This window comes from Euphorbia lathyris, chromosome 7 (genome assembly GCF_963576675.1).
Source record: "Euphorbia lathyris chromosome 7, ddEupLath1.1, whole genome shotgun sequence".
Lineage (NCBI taxonomy): Eukaryota > Viridiplantae > Streptophyta > Magnoliopsida > Malpighiales > Euphorbiaceae > Euphorbia > Euphorbia lathyris.
In genome coordinates, this window is record NC_088916.1 from 18,144,047 (window position 1) to 18,153,936 (window position 9,890).

Genomic DNA, 9,890 nt, shown 5'->3' on the forward strand with positions numbered 1-9,890 from the left:
GAATATTTTATATGTTAGTTTTTGTTTCTATCTGATTAACCAGTTGTTTGTTTAGTTTTGAATTCATCCTATTTATATTTATTTATTTAGTTAGTTATTTTCAACTCCTATTCACAATTGAAACTCTTATTTACTAAATATTTTTTGGGTCCTGGTATTATCTTTTTGTTGTTTAATAAAAATGAAAGACTAGCTCTTATTATTTCTACTCAAAATAAATTTTTTAAAATTGTAATTAGGATTAGCTTTTCTTTTACGGTTTCTAATTCATGTGTAAGATTAAGTATATTTTTCTAAAGTGGACATCAGGGGAGACTTGAAGTAAACTTAGGGGAACCAAGAGCCAGTTAATATTTTTGTTGGAAAATTTATATATAAATGAAATTAGTATAAATTCCAATAGTCATCCTTGTTCATGAACAATTGTGTTCGTTCATGATTAGTCGTGTCAGTTCATGAACAGTCTTGTTCGTTCATGAATAGTCGTGTTCATTAGAGAACAGACATGTCCATTCAAGTTCTATATATACATGATGGAACTCTCAGATTGATGTACTTTGAAATATTATTCTCTGAAACATTTCTGCTATCTGTACCTGTTGTTTTGTTCTACTCCGGTGGTAGCTATTATACACTCGGTAAGAGTTTGCTTGCGTAATCTGTTGTATCCTGGACATCTGTCTTAAGGAAACTACTAATACATGCCTCAGATTTGTCTAAACTTTTTCCTTTTTAATTTATTATTTACTGTTCATGTTTCTTTCTGTGTTTGTTTGTTTTTGGTTTAATCATTTTCTAACATTCTTAAGACAGAAGTTTAAATGTTTCTGATTTTTCCAAAAGACAATATAATGTTTAAAGAACATTAAGATGTATGCTTCTGTTTTTCTGTAGGTTCTTTTATTTCAAAGTTTGCTGGTTTTGTTTTTTTTAATTAAGTTCAATAAACCAAAAAAAAAACTTAAAAAAAACTTGATATAACTTTGACGAATCCCAAAAGTGCTCCGACGGTCCCTGAATAGTCCGCAAATGCTCCACGGGCTTGGGTCTGGATCGGAAATGCTCAAATAGGCCTAAAAACACCTGAAAACACGGAAAATGCCAAAAATAACAGAAATTACTAATTCTAACTAAAAGATAACAAAACGATAATAAAATTAAAAAGAAATAAAGCAAAAACGAGCTAAAATGATCCTAAAAACCCTATACAAATGGGAGCTATCAGACCCAAACGGGCTTTAGAAACTGTTGATGATAACAGTTAGGACCTTCAACAAGAAACTGATGTTGAAATTGAGGAAGAGGCTGAGGCTAGAAGGAGTAAGAGAGCTAGGGTAGAAAAATAATTTGGTCTAGATTTTCTAACCTATATGGTAGAGGCGGAGCCTCAGACCTACAAGGCAGCTGTAAGCTCAACGGAAAGCCCTTTATGGAAAGAGGCTATAAGAAGTGAAATTGACTCCATCTTGCAAAACCATACATGGGAATTAGTATACCTCCCTCCGGGAACGAAACCACTAAGCTCTAGATGGATTTTCAAACGGAAAATGAAAGCAGATGGAATTGATAAGTATAAGGCCAGATTGGTTATAAAAGGTTATAGACAAAAAGAAGGTCTTGACTACTTTGACACGTACTCTCCAGTGTCTAGGATAATGTCTATTAGGATGATACTTTCAATCGCCGCTTTGCGGAACCTTGAAATACATCAGATGGATGTTAAGTCATCTTTTTGAATGGAGATCTTGATGAAGAGATCTACATGGAACAACCTGAAGGTTGTGTAGCTCCAGGTCAAGAAAGAAAAGTCTGTAAATTGGTGAAGTCTTTATATGGATTAAAGCAAGCACCAAAACAATGGCATAAGAAGTTTGATGATGTCATGATGACAAACGGCTATCAAATAAACGAGTGTGACAAATGTATTTATGTCAAAACTACAAATGAAGGATATATCATTTTGTGTTTTTATGTTGATGACATACTTATTGTTGGAAGTAATGACAAGATGGTGAAGAGTACCAAGGACATGTTAAACTCACGATTTGATATGAAAGATATGGGGCTCACAGATGTGATTTTGGGCATCCAAATCAAACGTTCACCTAACAGTATCATCTTGACTCAGTCGCACTATGTGGATAAGATTCTTGGCAAGTTTAGTAAGAATGATTCTGGTATCGCCAGAACTCCAATCGACACTAGCCAACATTTATGCAAAAATAAAGGTGAAAGCGTTGACCAAGTAGAATACGCAAGAGTTATAGGCAGTCTAATGTATCTCATGAGCTGTACAAGGCCTGATATTGCTTTTACTGTCAGCAGTTTAAGTAGATACACGAGTAATCCAGGAGAAATCCGCTGGAAAGCCATTGTAAGAATACTTCGGTATTTAAGATATACTCGTGATTATGCATTGCACTATACGAGAGAACCTGCTGTGTTAGAAGGATTCTCTGATGCAAGTTGGATATCTGATATAAAAGATTCCAAAGGCACGAGTGGATATGTGTTTACTCTAGCAAGAGGAGCAGTATCCTGGAAATCCTCAAGGCAAACAATTATAACAAGATCCACTATGGAGTCTGAGTTTGTAGCGTTAGATAAAGCAGGAGAAGAAGCCGAGTGGGTACGAAACTTCTTGGAGGATGTTCCTATGTGGCCCAAACCTGTGCCCACAATTTGTATACATTGTGATAATCAAGCAACGATTAAGAGAGCACAGAATGGGATATATAACGGTAAACCTCGACACATGCGTCATCGACATAACTCCGTTAGACAACTGATCTCAACATGTGTTATTTCTGTTGATTTTATTGGATCAAAGGATAACACAGCGGATCCGCTAATCAAAGGGTTAAATAGAGATCAAGTTGAAAAATCATCGAAAGGAATGGGACTAAAGCCCATAGAGAAGAGGCATTATGTGAAGGAAAACCCTACCTAGTTGACTGGGGATCCCAAGATCTAGGTTCAAAGGGACAACCTAATTGCATAAACCTTGCGCGTTCACTGTAGGGGGTTAAACCCTAGTCCATTCCTAGATGTAAATAGTGACACCAACGGAAAAAGTTTAAGCTATATGCTTTTAATGATACATTGTGCGTCAGAAATTCTGAGCAAATAAAATCACCTATGTTAGAGTGAAGTGGGGTCGCTTCGATGGAGACTAGTGGGGCCTACTTATCTTAAACTCTCGCAGAACCAGGCGATGTTTATGACCATAACAAACATAACCATGAGAACATATACCGGGTTATGTTGGTATCTGTGTGGGGTATATCATCGTTTACACAAACGGCAGAATAGTTCAAAGCATCGCGTCTACTAGTCAGCCAGTAAAATAAATATACTTTCACAAGGGAAGGTTCAAGGCACATTAGCTACCTATCCTATGCAGATATCAGCTGTAGAAAGTTATCACCACATCCTAATCGTCTCGTTTCCAATTTCATTTATGTGGGGGATTGTTGGAAAATTTATATATAAATGAAATTAGTATAAATTCCAATAGTCATCCTTGTTCATGAACAGTTGTGTTCGTTCATGATTAGTCGTGTCAGTTCATGAACAGTCTTGTTCGTTCATGAATAGTCGTGTTAATTAGAGAACAGACATGTCCATTCAAGTTTCATATATACATGATGGAACTGTCAGATTGATATACTTTGAAATATTATTCTCTGAAAAATTTCTGCTATCTGTACCTGTTGTTTTGTTCTACTCCGGTGATAGCTATTATACACTCGGTAAGAGTTCGCTTGCGTAATCTGTTGTATCCGAGGAGACGATTGTCAATAGCGACAACATCTGTCTTAAGGAAACTGCTAATACAGGCCTCAGATTTGTCTAAACTTTTTCCTTTTTAATTTATTATTTACTGTTCATGTTTCTTTATGTGTTTATTTGTTTTTGGTTTAATCATTTTCCAACAATTCTAACGTGTTTTTTTATGAGCCAATTGAAAAACAGGAAAAATAGAAAACGTGAAAATCAATCCATCGTGGAAGTTAAAATGGAGCGGTTACTCAATGTGGTGGAGAACGTGGATTAGTGGAAAGAAGTAGGAAGTTACCTCCAATGTCTATAAAAGGAAGAAATCACGATGACAACAACCCGACTCAACAATCCAAGACACCCAAGCAAAACTCTAGCAAATTATCTCTAGACTTCAGCATTTAATTTTCTCAGTCATTCCCTTAGTTTCAATTTTCAAATCCAAAGTTCATTTATCTTTTCCAGCACAATTTTATTTTAATTGTTGTTTCATCATTTTCTGTAAGGTCAGGTATCGTTTTGATAATCGAATCTTTTATGAATTTTCGGTCTTTTTAATTCTTACAATCATTTGTTACGTAGAAGTTAGAAAGCGCGCTCAATTTCACTCCATAGTTCGAGAATACTATAATTCTCTGGCACGCCAGTAATTTCCCACGAAAGAGTCAAACACAACTTTAGCCAGTTTTCAATTATATTATAACATGTAATTGTAAATGAAGAGTAAAACTAATAATTTATAAAGATTTGAATTAAATTGAAATACTTGAGGAAATATGACTTAGGATGAAATAAAATACTACAAATATTTGAATTGAAATACTTGAGGAGATATGAAAAATTTAAAAGAAGCTAACAATATATAATAGGCTTAATACACAAATAACCCCCTGAACTTGTTTAAATGTTGCAACTGCCCCCTCCAACTTTCAATTGTAATAACTTACCCCTTAAACTTGTCTAATTGTAAAACACAACCCCAAATTGGGAATTTTTTTACCCGTACTTGAAGCAACCGTAAAAACGTTTTCCCGGATTCGTATCACGCCAAAGATCTGATTATCACACTCTACGAGTGTTGCAACTTTTGTATTTCACGTGTTGCTTCAATTGCACTCCATGTCAGCAATTTGGGGTTATGTTTTACAATTGGACAAGTTTGAGGGGTTATGTTTTACAATTGGACAAGTTTGAAGGGTAAGTTATTACAATTGAAAGTTCGGGGAGGCAGTTGCAATATTTGGACAAGTTCAAGGAGTTATTTATGTATTAGACCTATATAATATGAAAAACTTAATGAAATAAATTTTATTAATTACCCCAAATCAGTAATTGCTATGAACCTGTTAATATAAATTATGATTCCTATTAAAAAAACTTCAAATTAGTTATTGCTAAAAAAAAACCCTAAATAAGTAATTGCTATATTTAAAAGATTTCTTACCAAATAGCAATAAAAAAAACAAAATCACAACAGCACAAGAACACAAGAATACAAGAATTCTAATAGAGTAATTCCGTTATTTAACATTCAAAATAAATAAATGAGAAAATTACATGATAATTCAAGTTTGAATATTATTTTAGAGTTATGTAAAGTGTTTTTGGTTTTTTATCAATAAACACAAGAAATTCATACTCTTATCAAATAATCAGCTTTTTATTTTGCTTTTGTTAAAAAAAACAGTTGAGATTAAAATACAGGAAATGCATACTTTTGAGAGATCTGACAAACTAAAAATTAGTTTTACAAATTGTTGAAACTTGTATTTATTTATTAAAAAGTGATTATTGTGTAACTATCCCTAAATAAATAGGTTAAGAGATTTCTTACCAAATCGAAGAAAACCCCAGATCACACCAGCAGGACAAAAGAACACAAACAAGCACAGAAGGAGGAAGAAAAACGGAGAGAAAAGCTAGAGAAAACAACTAGGAGTCGGAGAAGGAGGAATAAAATAGAGAGAGTGAGAAAATTGCACAGCCCATAAAAGTAAAAGAAGCCTAAAAGAATGGTAAATTTGTAAGAGCATCTTTAGTGGTAGATTGTAAAGTTTGTAACAAATTATGTGTCATGTAGGATTAGTAAGAAACTAGAATGACATACCATTAGAATGAGTTGTTACTTTAAAATTTAGTGGGGTTAAAGAAATAATATTAACAAAACCTGCTGCTGTGATTTTATTTGGTATTTCTTAAATTCTTGGACACTGGGGAGACATCCCACAAAACAATGTCTAGGGCAAGCCCTGCCACAGACTATGTTAATACGATGACGAACAACTATTAATTTTTTTTGGATAAAATTATGATTAGCTGTTTTGTTAATATGTAAAATTATTAATATAACATACTTTAAATTAATTAAAAAATAAATATGTAAGTATAATTTCAAAATTAATAAAGAAATCTAATAATTGTTAAAACAAGAAGCCTATAATTTGCACAATAGCACAAAATTATTGAAATTGATTGTTTCTTGATAAAATAATCACTTGAATCTTTCATAAAAATTTGAACATTGAGTCAATATAGTCGAACTCGCAAATTGACTAAAGAATCAGTCGAAACTTGTCTGGTAAAACTTAGCTGATTGTTAATAGCTGTTTAGGTAAATGACAAATAAGGATATAATAAATCATTTATTTGGGGTTAAAGAGTAATAATTAAGGGTAAAAATGTCCTTAAAAAATGAAGCAATAAGCTAATTGAAAAAACTCCAAAAATGAACTTTTTCAAAATTAGTTTTTTGGACCCAATAAGCTCTTTCAAACATTTCTTTACCAAAAACCACTATTAAAGGTTTAACTAGTCAAACCATATAAAGTGGCTCAAACCTCTAATTTTAGCCAAAAAACTCTTTAACAAAGAGGGTCCAGGTCCTGTTTGGCAATTAGCTATTAGCTGTTAGTTGATTACCTTTTTTGTTATCGATTTGACTAGTTGATTGTGTAAACTTGTTTGATAAAAGCTAACTGAATAGTTGTTTTTATATTCTTTCAAAAAAAATAAAAAAATAAATAGCTATTTGTATAAAATGATAAATAAATACATGGTAAAATATTTATTTGAGGTTAAATGATAGCAATTAGGGGTAAAAATATCATTCAAAAGAGATGTAACAAAAAACTAATTGAAAAATCTTACAAAACCAACTTTTTCAAAATTAGTTTTTAAAACCTAATAATCACTTTCAAACATCTCTTCATCAAACACTATTGTTAGAAGTTTGAATAGTCAAAACCTTTAAAATAGTTAAAAAAAAAACTTTTTATCACACGGCGCCTTAATAGGATTTTAAGTGATTGGTTTGTTTTTTTCTTTTAATTTTAAACATTAATATGAATATAAACAGTTCTAAATTTTTTAGTATAATCTCTAACATTGTTGTCATTCATATAACTTTGTTCTTTTTGCTTTTTAATTAGACTAACTTAATTTAAAATTTTGAGATTTTAAATAATTGTACAGATTTTATTTGGATTGAAAGCATTTCTTGAAGCCTTTATTTTAAATATTTATGATTTGTAAAAAAAAGTACCTTACATTAATTTTGGTTACAAAAACGTAACATTTTTTTAAAAGACATTACATTTTTTTTTAAAAAGAAGATGTTATATTTTTATTATTTTTTTGAAAAGAAGACGTTACATTATTGAATCAGCATTTTTAGCAAAATTTGAATAAATTTATATTTTGACGATACTCCCCATATTTTTATGCCTATTTAGAATATATTTAAATTTAAATTTAAATTTAAATTTAAATTTAAATTTAAATTGTAACCCAAAAAAGAATACATTTAAATTAAATGCATTAATATTTGTTATTTAGGAATATTAGTGGTTACTTAACTATAAATGCATATACATTCCTGATGATTAGTTGACTACGATTCAATTAGTGGTTACTTGACTATAAATATTCCTGATGATGAGAATTCACTACTTATTTGACGATTGAATTCATTAAGTTTTTCTCAAAATCATTTATCGATTGATTATCTTCTTCTTCTTCTTCATCGATTGCTATGGATTTTGGGACACGAATTGCTACGGATTCCATTCTCAAAGAAATCAACAATGGCAGCAAAAATAATCCGGTATTATCTCCTTTATCTTTTCATATGGCTTTGAATATGTTGGCTTCCGGTTCAACCCGTCGGACTTTATATCAGTTGCTACACTTTCTTCAATCCGATTCTACTACTCATCTCCATGCTCTGTCTTCCTTTTTTATGGAATTTTCCACCGCCGGTACTCATCCTCTTCCGTCTCCTAATTGTTCCTTACATGAAAACCCTAGCACCCGCACTGGGGGATCTTCCCCGCCCTATCAAAATCCAAGTAGCTCCAGGGGACCTTTCAGCCCTTGGCTACATTTTCCATTACATCCCAACAGCCTCGGCGGACCTTCCATCCCCGGGGTACCTTTTCTGTCATATCCAAATCCAAACGTCCCCGGGGGACGTGTAATCGCTGCGGTACCTATTTCGTCACTTCCAAATCCAAGCAGCCGCGGGGAATCTTCTTCTTCCTCTTACCAAAATCCAAGCAGTGGCTACGACGGACCGATCATTTCTTTGGTTAATGGCATTTGGGTGGGTCACAATTTCTCTATAAAGCATCGTTTCGAACAGTTGGCTCAACATGTTTACAAAGCCAAAGCTGAATCTGTTGGTTCTCCCCAGGTATGTATAAACAATATTCAAATTCCATATGATATTAAGAAAATATATTATAAAGATCAAATTTAGCCCTAATGGAAAGTGCTTACATACTATGTTATATAAATGTCACATTGTAAAATTGAAGTAGTTTCAATTTGTTTATTTGTAACTATATAAGATAAGGTGCAAACATGCTCCTAAAATTTACGGCCGGGAACAATTTTACTCATAACTTTTAAAATGGTGCAATTTTATCAAAATTTCTTTTGACTGCCAACATTAGTGGTAAAATTGCACCATTTTAGATGTTAGGAATAAAATTGCTCCTGAATGTAAACGTTATGAGCCTTTTTACACTTTATCCCTAACTATATTAATAATACAGTAATTAGACAGTTTTACAAAAAAAAAAAAAAAAATTGTGATTACTTATATATGTCAACTTAGGCTTAGTTATTTTAAGAGGTTTTGTTGTAATTGTATCTGAAAGTGATTATTAAATAATAGTAAAACCTGGCTAGTTAATGAGTGTTGCACACTGTACACTCGCGATTGGGAGGTCAAAATTGTGCACATTCTCCGAGAAGGAAACCAAGGTGCGGATGGGATGGCAAACTACGCAGGACATCTGTCTTTGGGTATTCACGAGTGTGATACGCCTCCTGCAGGCATCCAAGAATTTCCGTTTTCAGATTTATGTGGAATAGGCCATCCTCGGATGATCCGTTCTTAGCTTTTCGTTTCTGTTTTTTGTTTCTGGCCTAATTCCCTCCATTCTACCAAAAAAAAATAGTAAAACCAATGTTTTTAAATCAGCATTTGTATATTTCTATTATCATATTGATATTATCGCATGAACTTATATATTTCACAATTAGGGTATTAAATTGGGTTTTTGTGTGTTATGTAATTAAAATATATTTTATGATATATAATAATGATAATAGTGTCGAACATGTCATGTTATACTGATGTTCCCCTAATTTGTTTAAATTTTCTTTTTCTTCTTACAATTCAGTAAGGTTGATAAAGGATTCACAAACTAAATATTGTTTTGGTTTCACAGAAGGAGAAAACAGGGATAAAATCAATTCTTGGGCACTAGAAGTATCGAAAGGACACATCGATGAACTTGTTCGGGAAGATTTACATGTAAGTGCACTCTACTTTAAAGGAACATGGCTTCAAAAGTTTAATCCCTCAGATACTAGAGAGGAAGATTTTCATCTCCTTAATGGACAAACTGTTAGAGTTCCGTTCATGGAGAGCTCGAATAGTTACCGCTTATATGGATCGTTTGACGGTTTTAAGCTACTCAAAATGCAATACAAAAATGACCAATTAGGTGGAAAAAACTACGCCATGCATATGTTTTTTCCTGATAAGAATGATGGACTACGAGAACTGGTAGAGAAGTTCCACTCCGATCCAAGATTTTTAC